The following is a 16,716-nucleotide window of genomic DNA, read 5'->3' as shown; positions in this document are numbered from 1 at the left end:
CTTGCAGACCATTCACCGGAAAGGAGTAAATATGGAATCTTATAGGTTGGAAAGCACAAATTAAATGAAATTGAGTTAATATAATTACTTGGAGTAAAGTGCTTTCTTCAAAGCTAAACGCTTTTTTCTTCAACCGCATGAAAAAATTTAAGTCACTCCTAACTGATCTTCTAGAGAGAATACCAAGAACCACGAATAAAAGTTTACATATTCTTCCTCCAAATAACGCAGACATTTTCACCGCGTCCACGGAAATCTTTTCAAAATGCAACTAATATTTACATAGAACTGTAGGTTGTTTATTCTATAGTTTAAACGTTGTTAATTTCAGTATTCATGATGGATGTTTCCACTTTCAACTTACCAATAATTGCGCTGGGCGAAATGCATTACTTCAAGTAATATGCAGACTGAATGTGTTGTTAATCGCTGTAAATAAACAAAAAAAACTAGGAGGGGGTGATAACTTGTTTTATTTGTAACTTATTGTTCATGTCTTTATTCTTATTGTCAAACTTCATTTACAATGTTGTTATTATTATTATTATTATTTATGCTTTTTTCTAACGGAGAAAAAGTGGGTCAAAATGCTTCATCTGTACGATAAGTTCGAAAAAGCAGTTTCAGGAATAATTCAATGGTTTTTCATAAAAGAATGTTAAAGTTCAAATATTCTTGACCTCAGGAAAAGCCTTGCAAATATTTTCATCTAAATGGGGAAAGATATATCAAATCTAGTCCTAAATCACAAAGGTTTGGTTAGTCTTAATCCTAATGCATAGTAACTCTTAGAATGTATCCGAAATTTCGTGGATACATAAGTACTTTCTAAATATTTCGTTCCACCGCTTCAGGAAACAGTGAATTTGAAAAATGGTTCGTAAACTGTTTCCCCCATTTTCAATTCAGCAAATTACTCCGCCATTTCGTAAGTAAAATTTATCAAGTTTATTCATTTTTAAATGTTAATATACATTTTTAATATTTTTGAACATGCCATCAAATCGGCAAATTCGTCAAATTGATAGTCTCACATCATCCACCACACCTGACCCGATTGAGGTGCAATTGAAAAGGTAATAACCCATGTGATGTCCGACGATCCTCATGGAACAGCGTAAGGAATTGGATGGAAATGGATGTGTTTTTGGATTTTGGATTAGGGAGTCAGGGGAATGTATCGCAAGAAGAAAGAGAAACCCCCAAAGAATCTCCTTTCTAAGCTTGAAATTCAGGAGGAAATGAGTGATGTGTTAAGGGAGCTTGTTTCAAGGTTAGTTTTTTAAATAGTGTTAAACGGTAATACCATCCCCTCTTCTACCATGTTGTAAGCATAAGGGTATATTCAATTTTGCATGGAAACTACGCATACCGTGCTTTTGTTGCAAAAAACGTGATTGCAAAAATTGCTTCTTAATTAACTGTTTCCACCATTCAGCAACTAACCTTTTGTAAGTTAAATTTAAAATTTGTCCAAATTTGTAAATGTTAATCTACATTTTAAACATTTTAGAATATGCCACCAATTCACGAAATTTTTGATCCCTTAACCACAACGTCCGACCCAATTCAAGATGCAATTATTCAAGATGTCATGAAGCCCATTACCAGTGCGCTGATAAAGGATAATCCTCACTGGACATCGTATGGGATGTTTTTCTTCGGCCATCTTTGAATGGGGAATAAGTTTGGGCCCAGGATCTTTTACTATTGTATGAAAAAGGCAACGGAATGGCAAAACAAAATAAAAAAGAAACCGCAACTTTCTGAAAGTCAAATGGAAATGGCAGATGTGTTGGCGTAACAGGTGGCTAGGTAAGTTCTTCAAAACAGTCAGTCAACAATATGTTTTTTTTAACATTTTCCTGTTTTATATAGAAAAATTATGCTATCTTTGAATAAGAAGTTGGATGCTCTAGCTCCATCCTCTGGGAACAAAGAGTAATCAAGATTGAACATTCAGTTTTTTTTACATTAGTGGTTTACTATTAATACAAAAATTTCCACTCTCTTGTTTCTTTTCTTCTTTTCTATTATGTGTACCAAGATTGAGATATTTATAGATTTAGGATGGAATACAAATTTATTGATACCGATTTATCAAGTGTCCCAGCTATCGGAAGGTGATGATTTTTATCACCAAATTGCAAACTGGGGCCTGTACATGGCTGAAGGGGTTTTTGGATTGGCAACTGTTGCGATAGCCAAAATTACCCTTTGGCCACCACTTCAATACAACTTACGTGAGAAGTGGGACTGGCCTAGTCAATCCAAGGGTAAGCCTCCTTATTCAAATTTCCTTATTAAAATCTTGTCTCGTGCAGGTAACAAGAAGTCTTCGAAACATCCGCATGATGAGGAAGGGGTACGTGATTATAGTTCTTCGGACGAAGCTGGTGGGCCAGCAACTGGTGTACGCTGTAACCGCTGTTTCTGCGAGCAATAGAGGAGATTAATTTTCAGTTCTTTCATAATTCGCTTTTTCTCTCTCAGAATCAATTCGCTTTTTCTCTCTCATCACTGAATTGAATTTGTTTCTCTTGTGAGAAACCTCTGTGACTTCTGTGACTCTTCAACGACTGGTAATAATTTTTTTGTGATTCACGTATGTGTACATGTGCCCACTACATGTACATGTACCATACCATACATACATGTGCAACTTGGACTAATTAATCTGACATGCTTTCACTTATTTTAGTACCATGGATAACAAATCAGGAAGAGGAAAAGGGATTATTTTCATGTTGATTATGGTTCAACTTGTACCGTTTTGTCTTCCAAGACCCATTGGACCTATTGATTCATTCAACCAATCTGGAAAGGGAAGATGGGTGGAAGATGCCGAGTTGGATCAATTTGCAGAAGAAATCACCAATCTGGTGGTAAAAACTGAGCTGCCATTTTTGAAAGGAATTTTCTGGATGTTGCTTTGTATTTTGACAAAGTACTTTATCTGGCCACCTGCCAAGTACTGGTTTTACGTGTGCAAGAGAAAATGTAAGTATTATTTAAGAACATTGTAAATATTTATTTATATTTAAATAACTTTTTTTCTGTTTTTCCAGACTCTAAAAAACCCGATGACTCAAGTTCAGCTGCTGCAGCTGCTCAACCCAATATCTCAATAATTGAGCAGGTGCTCATGCAGCAGCAGACGCTGCTGCGTGAAATGAGAGATGTGATGGTAGAAAGAGTTCAAAAAAAGTTCAAAGTGCCCCAAACTGGAACTGGTGCAAACAACCCAGGCTGAGTTAAAACAAAAAATCGGGTGTCCCGGGACAAACCCACCCCCATTTTTGTTCCCCAAAAAATGTTTCTTCTTGTTTTGTTCCCCGATTCAAGCTAATGGGCAGATTTCCCGGGACACCCACCAACTGGTGTCCCGGGAATTTCCCCCTCAGAAAAAGCAATATGTTTCTTTTTTCAATTCAAGCTAATGCAATGCAAATTTCCGCTATTAACCTAGAAATTGTTGCTCAATCAGCTTGTCAAAGCTCAATACATACAGCTTAATACATGTTTCTTTGTTTAAACCTATTTTTTTCATCTCTTAGTTATATTTTAACAATGTATTGACTATTAATTATAAATAATATTTTATTTTAAATGAAAACGGAAAAATGGCAAAATGCTGTTTCTGCTGCCAGCTGTCAGGCCAATTGAAGGTGGTAAGTAAATGCGTGTTTTAAATAACAAATAAATTGTTATGCTTTTTTTTTATTTAGTTGAGCCGAAATTGGCGACTGTTGATATTGACGGCTTCGCTGCCGAGGTATCAGCCATCGTGTTGAAGAAGGAGTTGCCGTGGATGGAAGGAACGTTTGGGCTAGTGCTCATGGCAGTAGCCAAGTATTGGGGGTGGCCTTTCCTCAAATACTTGTGGGAAAAAGTTAAACTAAAATGTAAGTATCAGTTTCTATTTCTAGTGCGTCGGGTGTCCCGGGACACCCACCAACTGGTGTCCCGGGAAGGTTTATTTGCAAGGTTTATTTAAATAAATTATATATATTTGCTGTTTTTTCATGGAATGCTTACCATAACAAAGACCAAACCAAAAACCAAAAATCTGACAAAATCCCCCTTTCCCAACCAGCAAAATACTCAGCGATGGAGCAGCTGCTCGATAAGCAATTGACGGTATTGAAGGAGATCAAAGTTTCCGTGGCATCCATGGAACCCCCCACAAATGACATGCCACATGAATTCGGCCAACCAACTGGTCCAGGCGTGGGGAACCAATAAAAGTGCATCGGGTGACCCCGGGACACCCACCAACTGGTGTCCCGGGAATTTACCCCTCAGAAAAAGCAATATGTTTCTTTTTTTCAATTCAAGCTAATGCGATGCAAATTTGTGGCTATTAACCTAGAAATTGTTGCTCAATCATATAAACATTGTAAATCAGGTTGCAAAGGTTGCTACGTTGACAGGTTGCTTCTTCAACCTCCCAAATGCAGCTGCAAGGCCAGTTGGATCTGGTAAGTAAATGCGTTTTTTAAATAATAAATAAATGTTAATGTTTTTTTTGTTTTTTTCAGTTGAGCCGAAATTGGTGAATGTCGATATTGACGGCCTCGCGGCCAATTTATCAGCAATCGTGTTGGAGAACCAGTTACCGTGGATGGAGGGTACTTTTGGGCTGGTGCTAATTGCAGTAGCAAAATACCTGGTGTGGCCCATCGTTAAAAAATACGTGTGGGAAAAACTTGTATTAAAATGTAAGTATAAGTTTCTATTTCTAGTGCGTCGGGTGTCCCGGGAAGGTTGTGAATGTATTTGCAAGGTTTATTTAAATAAATTATAAATATTTGCTGTTTTTTTCTGGGCAAGCTTATTTCAACAAAACCCAAACAGACAAGGAAACATCCGACTTAATCCCCCTTCCCGGCAATCCATTGGAGCAGCTGCTCAATCAGCAATTGGCGGTACTGGAGGTGATCAAAGTTTCCGTGGCATTCCTGGAACCCTCCACAAATGACGTGCCAAAGAAATTTGGCCAACCAACTGGTCCAGGCGTGGGGGACCAATAAAAGTGCGTCGGGTGACCCCGGGACACCCACCAACTGGTGTCCCGGGAATTTATCCCTCAGAAAAAGCAATATGTTTCTTTTTTTCAATTCAAGCTAATGCAATGCAAATTTGTGGCTATTGCACGAATTCTAGACGGAAAGGCAACTCTTCCGGAAGGCAAGTCCAAAAAGGCAATTGCCTTTTTGGTAAGGCCAGTTGCCTTTTTGGTTGGCTCTGAAAAGAACCGAGTGGGCCGAGACTCAGCAGACATCCGTCTCGTTTGAGCTCTCAGTGAAGAATGGTACCTCTTTGGGAGTCTTAGCCTACCAGAGGGCGGTTATAAAGGTCCGGACGGCTTAGGCTCCACCCAGTGGTGGGCCGAGATAGCTACAACGCCGTCTGCACGGCTATCTTTAGGCTCCGCCTAATTGTGGGTCAAGATTCGAGTGGGCCGAGATTCAGTCAGGTGGGCCGAGATCCTGGTGGGCCGAGATCTGACTGGGCCGAGATTCAGTAAGGTGGGCCGAGATCTGATTGGGCCGAGATTGAGTAAGGTGGGCAAAGATCCGACTGGGCCGAAATTCAGTCCCACACGCCGGGTTGTCGCCCCCCCATAAGCGCGCGTTTTCTCTGTTTAACAGAGAAAAAGGCGCGCGGGGTGGAAATGGGGGGGGGGGGAGAGACTAGAACGGGCCAAAAAATTAAAACTGTTTTCAATTCACAATTGACTACATTCAATATGACGCGAAAAATCTGAAAATGAAGAATGTTGTTCAGCTAGTGAACCTCTTCATTTCAGAGTTTTTCGCGACTTCCTAGCTCTACCCGTTCATTAGTTATTCCCCCTTAAAGTACCCTAATTTGCATATGGCTCTACGGAGCGTTCCCAAACTTAGGGCTCGAGTTAAAGTGACCCTACCCTTAATAGGAAAAATCTTTAAAAAAATCAGCGTAATGCTACCTATAATGGCTACGACAAAAAAAAATTCAACGAAATCCGAAGAAAATTGGATTTTTGGGAACGCCGAGAAAAACGCCTTTTTCCATAAGGTTCTCTCGCGCGTTCCCAAACTTTAGGTAGGTACTGTACATAAGGACGATCATTAACCATTCCCATTAACCATTTTTTGTTCTTGCCACATTTCCCAGGTTTTTGCGAGCCCGAAGGGCGAAGCTAATAATCGCATACGCAGAAAAAAAAGCCATGTCATTTTGTATGTCTGTGTGTATGTAACGCTCCATAGCTCGGGTGTTTCACGACAGATTTCGGACTTTTTGGTCTAAAAATTACAAAAAAAATCTGCGGTGCGACCAGAACAAAAATAATTTCATTTACTTAATTAGTTTTCCCGTAATTAATGAAAAACTGCTAAAATAATTGTTTTACGACTAGTGACATCTTGCGGTTGCGACTACATCTCTTTCCCCATTGGTCTAAATTCCACTTTCCATTATAGCTTCCCTTGTTTTGGGTTACCTTTACTTTTTTTACTTTTTGGTCTTGAAAATTAGACGAAAAATATGCGGTGCGACCAGAACAAAAATCATTTTATTTACTGAATTAGTTTTCCGATAATTAATGAAAAACTGATAAAATAATTGTTTTACGACTAGTGACATCTGGTGGTTGCCACTACAACTTTTTCACTTTAGGTCACAATAAATCACCACCAGATGTCTATAGCATCACCGTGATGGCGCAATCTTTGATGACCCAACCATGACGCAAAAACCAGATTTGTATTTAAGTTTTGCAGTTTTTAAACTAAAAGATGTTTTTTTGAATCATTGAACTTTATGTGTAAAAATAGGAAAATATGACTTGAGCAAACTAACCGTAAATAACTTGCAAGGATATCGAACTGTGAATTTAAAATCCCGTTTTAAGACCAAAAAGTCTGTGAAGAAAAGAGTGAATTTTGAATAAGTCTGACTTAACAACAGGCCCTGAATTTTTCATTTAAGACAGTTTTCATTTGGCTTACGACTATCCCTTCGGCGAGCTGATAAGCTTGCTTTTCTGTCTTATGTATATATATTTATTTATAATTACATATTCATCTCTATATGGCATTTATGTCGTAATTTTTGAAATATCTTTGATGTCCTCTACTGGACATATTTAGAGTGCAAAATAAAAATAGGGCTTTCGAGTTTTTGCGGCTACCCTGTACGTTTTCATTCAATATTCTAGCAGACTTTCACTGAACACTGAACACTCTCCCGTGGGTATGCGTACTGCGCAGTCCCCCCGTCTAGCCGGCTTAGTCTGCGAGTCAGCAACATAAAACTAAAAATTTTGGACGCGTTTTCCGGGCAGTCTTGCTCATTTGATGTTTTGAGCTCCTTTTTTAGATCTAGCTTTGAGATTCTTCCTTTTTTCACTTTCAGATTAATATTCAGTCTGACTAGGTCCAGCAATGTCTTCCTCTGGCTTCATTTCTGCCGTTTTAACTTTATCCTTTTCCTTTCGAGTTTTTGCGCAACCCAGCGCGTCTTCATTCACTACTCTAGCAGAGTAGCTGACTCCGAGTCAGCCATAGAAAACTAGAAACTATGAACGTGATTTACAGGCACCCCAGCTAATATGATGTTCTGAGCCCCTTTTACGATCTAGGTTTTTTTTTCCACGCATCATTACTGACTTCTTCAACAAATTTGACGCAGCAACAGCAGGGGCAGGGACGGGGGCTCCACGTTCCACGACCACTTTCAACGACTTATTTATTTGCGTCACTTGCTCTAAGAGCAGCTTCTGCGGAGAGGGTTTGAGAGGGGCATTGCAGCACTTACCAATTAACCAACCCCACAATTTACGTAATCCGGGCTTAAGCAGGGGCCACCCCAAATAACGGACAACGACCACACATAATAGGCCGAAGGTTCCTTTATTAAGGAATGTTGATTCCCCTTCTAGAACGATGGCCCCCACCTCAGCAGCAAAACCGTCAAGGTCAACCTCAACCAATCTTGGCTGGCCTAAATAAAAACTAAACATAAACATTTATTTTTTTTTTTACTTTACTTTACTTTACTTTACTTACCAATTGGCCTGGCAGCCGCAAAAGGAAAAAGAAAAAATAGGCTTCCAGTAAGTAAAACAAACTTTTGTGTTCTTCGGGATTAAAAAAAAAGTGGGGGGGGGGGGGGGAATTCACCCGATGCCTTTTTAATGGACACCTGGGACGCATGGAACGCCTGGGACACCAGTGCCTACGACAATCTCTTGGAGTTCGACAATCTTTTGGGGTTCGACAATCTCTTGGGGTTTTGATTGAGACATTGGAGCAGGGCATGGGAGTCTCACTTCCAAGACCTGCTTTATGCCCCGCAACAGTTCAATTTGCTGCATGAGCAGATCCAAATTGTTGGGTGGAGGATCTTGTGTGGGTCGGTTTTCCGCCTGGGCATAACAATGTCGCAAACAATTCCAAAAAAAAAAAATATTTATTTTAATAAAAATAAATATTTAAATATTTAAATATACTTACTTTTTAACCAACCCCACAATTTTTTTAATATGGGCTTAAGAAGGGGCCACCCCCAATACTTGACGGCGAAGAGTGTCCATTCGCTGAGCAACCACGTAGAAAAATGCCATGTCAAATGACCTCTTTCAATGGCGGTTAACCCGGTGGGACAACAGCAGCCTCATATTTCTGAGGCTGCTTCTCTACCAGTTTCCGTACATCTTGGGGCAATGCCCCGGTATTTCAACTGTATAAATGGAGATAATAATCTGGTTTCTGGTGTCGGGTTACGGGCCCGGGTGGGCAGGGACAGACACCAACTGGAGCTGTACAATATGATCAATTGTAGTTTCCAGGGCTGTGGACAAAAATAATTTTCAACTTAACAGTGGTTGGTGCTGCCATGTGGAAAACGTGTCGTGTCGTCGTGGTCCTAAAAGTAAAATCCTGGTTTTCTACAAGTAAATTTGGGTTCCAGGACTTTTGTTTCTGCAAAATGGAAGCAATTCGCAGCTCCATCAATTACGTCCACACTAACTAAAACACAAAACAAACAGGAATTGCTTAACAAGTGTGATTAGCATTTAGCAAACTAAAAGTGCTCTCTTGATTTTATTTTTACAGAGATCCCAAAAACGAAAACATATTGTCTTTTTTCGTCAATAGTCATTACTGTATTCCCAGATAACAGGTTCCTTTTAGATAGGCCAATAATCTTTTAACTGCTCTCCATTGCGCTGATTGCGGATTTGAACAGTACTTCGCTACTTGGCCAACGGAATGTGTGATTTCCTGGCGTGTAGCATTTGTAAGATTCAAAAGGGCTTCAACTACTGATTTTTTATGGGACTTTCGTTATATAGTTCCATAGCCTCTCCCTCTCGCTAGTTGGAAACATTATGACGCATTGAGGCGGGAGTTTGGGTCAGTGGTCGTTAAGACTTCTCATTTTATGTTTCTTGAGTAGAGTTAGAATGATGAATCTTTACGAAACGAAAATTTGATTATTTGGTCTTTCACGTTCCGTGTAACGGGGAGAAACTGGGTAGGTGTAAGGTTGCGTATTTCGAATTCACTTGCCATGTTGTCCACAATAGATAGTGAAACCTCGTATCCTTTAAAACGAATATAGACACTGTATCCATCAACGGCTGGAATTCTGCTGCTTCCAGTTTTCCATTATGGGTTTTGTTCCATAAAATCGGTGGTTGTTTAGTACCGTGGAGCCCTTTTGAGAAGTACGGCATCACCCTATATTCGATAGCCACGATTGACATAAATATAATAAAAAACTCGATTCGGGAACTTGGGAAAATGTGTCTTCAAAATCAACGCCAGGTTAATGAGCGCAGCCAACAGGCATCAGACGTAATTTAAAGCGAGGTAGTACTTCTCTTTGCCAAGGTTTATAATTCCCAATTCATTTTTATCAAATTAGGACGTAACTAGTGCTAGCCGGCAGTTCTGAAGGAAAGACAAGTTCCCAAGACTTTTTATCTATTTGGCATCTATATTCTTCATCGCAGCGACAGTGTTGACTGTTTTCTCAGGGGTTTATGTTGATGCTGCTAAGGCTAGGGACTTGCCGTAAGGTTATCCGGATCTAGTTCGATTGAAATGATCGAGTATTCCGTAGCAACCAGGCCAGAGGTTCCTTTTGCAACTCATTTTCAGTAACACCGCCATGATTTTCATTGCCAAGTAAGGCATGCAGCGCCTCAGACAGCGGATGAGACAAGCCTATAGGAGATGGCGTAAAAACAAACAAAAAACACAGCGTCTTTTACTTTCCAGATCAACGAATCAAAATGCTCTTCAAGGGTGAAGCTGCCAAATTTCAACGTCTCATAAGGACCCGAAAAGAGGAAACGTGGGAAAGTTTCTGCACAAACGATATGAACAACAGATCTTCAAACATCACTCCACTACCTAGTGAGAAAAGATAATCGCAGCAGCAATTTCTCCTCTCTGTAAGTAGACGGTAACATCGTGAATTCTCCGGTCGACATTGCTAAAGCTTTCGCCTGCCACTTTTTAAAACCCGCTCTACCCTCATCCGACTGCCATACATCCCTAATTTAAAAAACGACGTTATTCTTTCTCATCCAATATGTCATACTCGTCCAATCACAATGTACGAGCTAGAGTCCTGCCATCTCCACCAAAACCTACAAATTCCACCGGAATCGACCAATTAATTATCATCTTCGCTAATTCTTGCTACCCACCCATGTTATGATCATTTTCTTCTGAAGATGCTTAACGTTTCCCTCTCAAACGGTTGGTTCCCTTCATCCTTGAAAATCGCTAAAATCACCATAATTCAAAAACTGAACAAATCCAACTATGAACTACTTAAAAACTATCGTCCAATCAGCGTTATCCCTTCTTTCTCAAAAATATTTGAACGTATCATCCTCTCTAGACTGAAATGGATCACTACTGAAGGAAATTGGTTCAACCAAGGGCAACACGGTTTCAGAGAAGTCTGCTCCACCGAAACAGCCGCTAACAATTTGGTTCATCACATCGAGACCCACTTTTCGAAAAAAAGAATTTACTGCAAGCGCTTTTGTCGACATAAAGGCAGCGTTCAACTCAGCATGGCACCCTGCAATAATAGCCGCACTCATAAAAAAGAACTGCCCGCTATACCTTCTTCGCATCATCGGAGACTATCTTGGTAATGGGAAAGCTCAGATCAACATCGAGGGCCGTGAAACAGACATTTCCACTGGTTGCCCCCAAGGTGATGGAATCCTCTCAGCGTTTCTTTGGATTACTCTAATTGATGATGTCTTCTACATCCTTTCTTCCTTTCCCTGTTTTTATATCTGCCTACGCCGATGATTTAAATATCGCCTGCAGCCACTCTGATCCAACCACGGCAACATCCAGACAAAATATCGCATGCAGGGCAGTCATAGACTGGCTTTTCTCCATAAAATTTCTGATCAATTCCCCTAACATAATCTTTCTGATTTTCGATTTTCGTCGGAGCAATCGTCTGATCCCAGACAATCTCTCTTTAACTCTACAAGGAACAACCATCTTCCCTTTCACCAGCACTACCTTTCTCGCTAAAATGTACCTCTGCAACTCGCTTATTCTACTCAATGCGCCACTGCTTATTCCTCACCTGGGGCCTAAATCGTGTCCCATTACAAATCCTTTACAAACTTATAGTTGAACCCACCATTCTGTATGGCTGCTCAATATGGGCTAAAAGAGCAACTTTTAAATCTACCAAAAAAATCCTACGTAGTGCGCAAAGAAGATATGCAATTCAAATGCTACGCGCCTTTCGCACATCTTAAACTGAATCCTTGCTAATGATGTCAGGAATCATGCCACTTGATTACAGAGTCTTAGAGCTCACCACCATCAGATATCTTGAATTTAAGAACAAAACAGTTCTCCAAATCAGCCTCTATTATAGCTGCCAATGCTATTTCTGCAACTTAAGCTGGGTATCCCTTACGACCGAGCTAAATGTATCCAACTTCCAGAGATACTACCTTGGAATAGAAACCATCCGCTGGAAATTCAATCGGCTTCCTCGACAACAATCACCTCTGCCGATCCTTCGACAACCCGAATCTTAACAGTCACAGATGGCTCCATACGCAAAAATGGGGCTGGCTATTCTGCCCTTATCTGCTTGACATCCGAACTAAAGCATTCGCTCTCTGGGTCCCTACCTCGCCACAATACACTCTTTCAAGCAGAAGGCCTTGCAATCCTTGCCACCCTAGACTGGATTGTCTCAACACGCCCACTTCCCTCTCAAAACTACGAAATCTCTTCCGACTCCAAATCCGCACTTGCTGCTTCTACTCCATCCGCGTCCACTAAATCCTCCCAACAACCACTACACACTGCACAAAAATATTTTTTTTTTATCCCGAGCCACTCTGGCCACCCTGGGAATGATATGGCAACTCTATTGCTAAAAGTGCCGCCCAATGCTGGTCCTTTCATCACCCATCCCTGCCGATGACAAAATCATATGCAAAAGATGTGATTCTCAACTAAATCAACACTCTATGGAGAGATGTGTGGAAGTCCATGAAAGCTTGAAAGTATGAGCGGGCCTTTGTTCCCCACAGCAGCCAGTGCAATAATTCTCAACACCAATTCCCTTTCCTACCAGACTAATCAACTCCTTACTGGCCACTGTCGTTTAAACGGCTATCACTTCAAACATGTTTCTTCGCCACTTTGTTTTTCCGAAGAGGAAACGGTTGAACACTTTGTACTCAGATGTCCCAATTTTTCCATACATCAAGAGCCTCTTATCCGCGTAGTCCTCCAACTAAAGATTACTTGGCCCCCTAAACCTTTCGTCTTCACCCAATCCAAATTTCTTCTTCAAGCCCGCCAAAACTTTTTCACGATAAAAACTCAGTGCCTAAAATAACCTATGACGAATGCATGATTTGATACTCCGTTTCACTCCTCTCACATGTATCCTATCTAATTTTATTTTTCTTTTGTTTTACTCCAAATATCACTGTACCCTAGTCTACTCTCTATGCCGTAATATTCTTTTCTTTGTATATATAGAGTATATATACATAATAGAGTATTTTATACTTATCCTACACTATCACAATAATATTGTTGCAATTAAAAAATCTGTAAATAGTTACTAACTGCTAAAACAAGAATTTTTTTAAATTACATTTACATTTTTGTTTGAATTTGCAATCAAAAATTTCAAAACAGACCAGGTTGTGACAAAGCGGAATTAGTGAAGCATCAGTAGTAGATGTAGTATTAGGATAAGTGATCCGATTTTCCCCTTTTCTCTTTCCCCAAAAATTTCATATCACAATAATGTCCGTTTTGGGACGACCAAACTCTGTCGACATTTGGATCTACTACGGCGCGACATTTCTTCTAAATCCATTAAGTCAAAGCTGATTGACCATTTTGGTTGTGATATCCATATTTTTAGTAACGACAGATTTATGACCTTATTTGTTGACAGCAACTTTAAATAAAAAAAATTATTGTAGTCAGTCGAAGAAGAAAAAATTTGAATAATTTGTACTCCAGCAAAACTAATCAATTAGAATTAAAAAATTATTGTCTCTAAACTTGAAATTGAACTTTCAAGTTTAGAAAACTCTGGCCTGTGTGTTTGTATATAACTAAATATTTTCTTGAAAACAATTACTGCGAAAAGTAATCAATCTAAAATTCCATCATTTGCTCAATCAATAATGCATTTTGCGCATCCAAAGAAAATTATAGCACCATTACAAGTAATCATATCTATTTTAAAAAAATTTTAAATTATTTAAATTTCATCCTACAACAAATTGTTCTTGCAGTATTACTACATGCTTCAAGAGCTTTAATTTAGATACTCTTTAAAGCCATGGATTTTGTTCATCATGCAACGAAGTACTTACATTTGAAAGTCGGCTGCCGTAACTTCGTTCACTAAACTGAAACTAACACTGATCATAATTTGTGCACTTTAGATGGAAAGGGCACTTTCCAAGGATGGCTACTATCGCTAAGATAACCTTATGTTCTAAGAAAGCTTAAGAAAGCAAGCGAAAAAATACAGTTTCACGAAGAAAAGTAACTTTTAAAAGTTACGCTTAATTAACCTTATGAAAATTACACTCTTCTGTAATAGTGACATTAGTCTAGTGTTACTATTTTACCCATTCAGTAGCAATATTGCTTACACCACATCACTAAATAACAAAAAAAATTTGGTGACAAGGTGTTACAAGGGGGCGGTAAAAAGAACTCGACAATTTTCGTTACCTAATTTAAAAACGGCTCCATATCAACAAACAAAAAAAATTCTTTAGTATTTGATTCATTAGAAAATTAAACAACATTTACCTTGTTCATGTTCAAGCTAATTTTAGAATTTTTTATTAAACGCAATCGGATAAGAAAATTGTTGAAGTTTTTAGAATTCCCACAAATATCAGAAAAAATTTAAAAAATGGTTTCGCTCTCTAAACATATTTACGTTCTGATTTGCATATTAGATCAATCTTACGATTGATTTTGAAACTTTTTTCCTTATTTCGTAAATTTAAATGCATTTTAGCATTTTCAAAATAATTTTTTTTTCTTTTTTCAATTTTACCTTAATTGGTTAGTCCTTAATCTAAATCCATTGATAGCGAGCTAATTTATCCAAGACAAAAGACAATATTTTGAAATTTGAATGTCAACCTTGGTAAATTTTTGAAATATCAAACGGAGCATTACACGGTAGCATTGGTAAGATTCTTTGCTGCAGTTTCAATATTGAGGATCCAATTTTACTTTACTTGTTGTATTTTAGAATTGAAAATTGCTTAGAATTTATTTTGGTAGAGGAAATTACATATCCTAATTTATGATTTGTGATATCTTAAATTCCAAAAAAATAAAAACGTTTCTTTTGTTGCCCGTTTATAAGGATCCCATCATACCGAGGATATTCTAGGTAAATTGGTTTTATTTTTTAAATATATATGCCAATTTGGTGCTAATTTTAAATTTATGCTGATTAATTCCTACAAAAAGTGCCGAAAAGTATTTCGGCTGAGCTTTAGAAGAGAATCAAAATAAAAAGAATTATTAGTCAAAATAAACCTTTGGGTGGTTTTCTCAATAGTTTAAAAAAAATTATGTTCTTCTCTTAAGAATTTTTGGCAAATAGTGGGAATTGGGTTTAGGTGGGACAATAAAACACGTTTTCAACAATATTTCTTCGTCTTTTCTTGATTGGAAACTCTTTGCATCATCCCACCCACAAAGAATAACATCCATAGAGTACATGTTAAACACAGAATTTTTTTACTGGCTTATATACCGTTAATTAAGCTAATTGTTTATCTTTGAGAGTTTTCTCTGCAACATCTTCTTATTTTCGTGGAAACCACTCTTAATCAAAGCGTACTGAACTCATCAGCGCAGACTCACAACTACTTGCAGACCATTCACCAGGAAGGAGTAAATATGGAATCTATTAATAGGTCGGATAGCACCAATTCAATGAAATTTAGTTAATATAATTACTTGGAGTAAAGTGCTTTCTTCAAAACTAAACGTATGTTTCTTCAGCCGCATGAAAAAGTTTTAGTTACTCTTAACTGACCCTCTAGAGAGAAAACCAAGATCCACGAAAAAAAATTGCATTTTCTTCCTCCAAATAACGCAGACATTTTCACCACGTCCACAAAAATCTTTTCAAAATCCAACTGATATTTACAGAGAATGGTAGGTAGTTTATTACTTAGTTTAAACGTTGTTAATTTCAGTATTCATGGTGGATGTTTCCACTTTTAACTTACCAATAATTGCGCTGGGCGAAATGCAGTACTTTCAAGTAATATGCAGACGAGAATGTGCTGTTAATCGCTGTAAATAAACAAAAAAATCCTAGGAGGGGCTGATAACGTGTTTTATTTGTAACTCATTGTTCATGTCTTTATGCTTATTGTCAAACTTAATTTATTTTGTTTTTATTATTATTATTATTATTTATGCTTTTTTCTAACGAAGAAAGAGTGGGTCAAAATGGATCAATCGTTCATCTGTACGATTAAAGTTCATGTATTCTTGACCTCAGGAAAAGCCTCCTAAATATTTTTATCTAAATGGGGAAAGATATATCAAATCTAGTCCGAAATCACAAAGGTTGGGTTAGTCTGAATCCTAATGCATAGTAACTCTTTTTAAAGGATATATCCGAAATTTCGTGGATACATTACTTTCTATATATTTCGTTCCTCCACTTCAGAAAACAGTGAATTGCAAAAATTTGTCGTAAACTGTTTCCCCCATTTTCAATTCAGCAAATTACTCCGCCATTTCGTAAGTAAAATTTATCAAGTTTATTCATTTGTAAATGTTAACATACATTTTGAACATTTTTGAACATGCCATCAAATCGGCAAATTCGTCAAATTGATAGTCTCACATCATCCACCACACCTGACCCGATTGAGGTGCAATTGAAAAAGTAATAACCCATGTGATGTCCGACGATCCTCATGGGACAGCGTAAGGAATTGGATTGAAATGTATGTGTTTTTTTATTTGGGATTTGGGAATAAGGGGAATATATCGCAAGAAAAAAGAGAAACCCCAAAGAATCTCCTTTCTAAGCTTAAAATTCAGGAGGAAATGAGTGATGTGTTAGGGGAGCTTGTTTCAAGGTAAGTTTTTTAAATATTGGTAAACGATAATTCCATCCCCTCTTCTACCA

This window comes from Daphnia pulicaria, chromosome 4 (genome assembly GCF_021234035.1).
Source record: "Daphnia pulicaria isolate SC F1-1A chromosome 4, SC_F0-13Bv2, whole genome shotgun sequence".
Taxonomy (NCBI): domain Eukaryota; kingdom Metazoa; phylum Arthropoda; class Branchiopoda; order Diplostraca; family Daphniidae; genus Daphnia; species Daphnia pulicaria.
The sequence above is the reverse complement of the archived record's forward strand: the minus strand, read 5'-3'. Positions refer to the sequence as shown.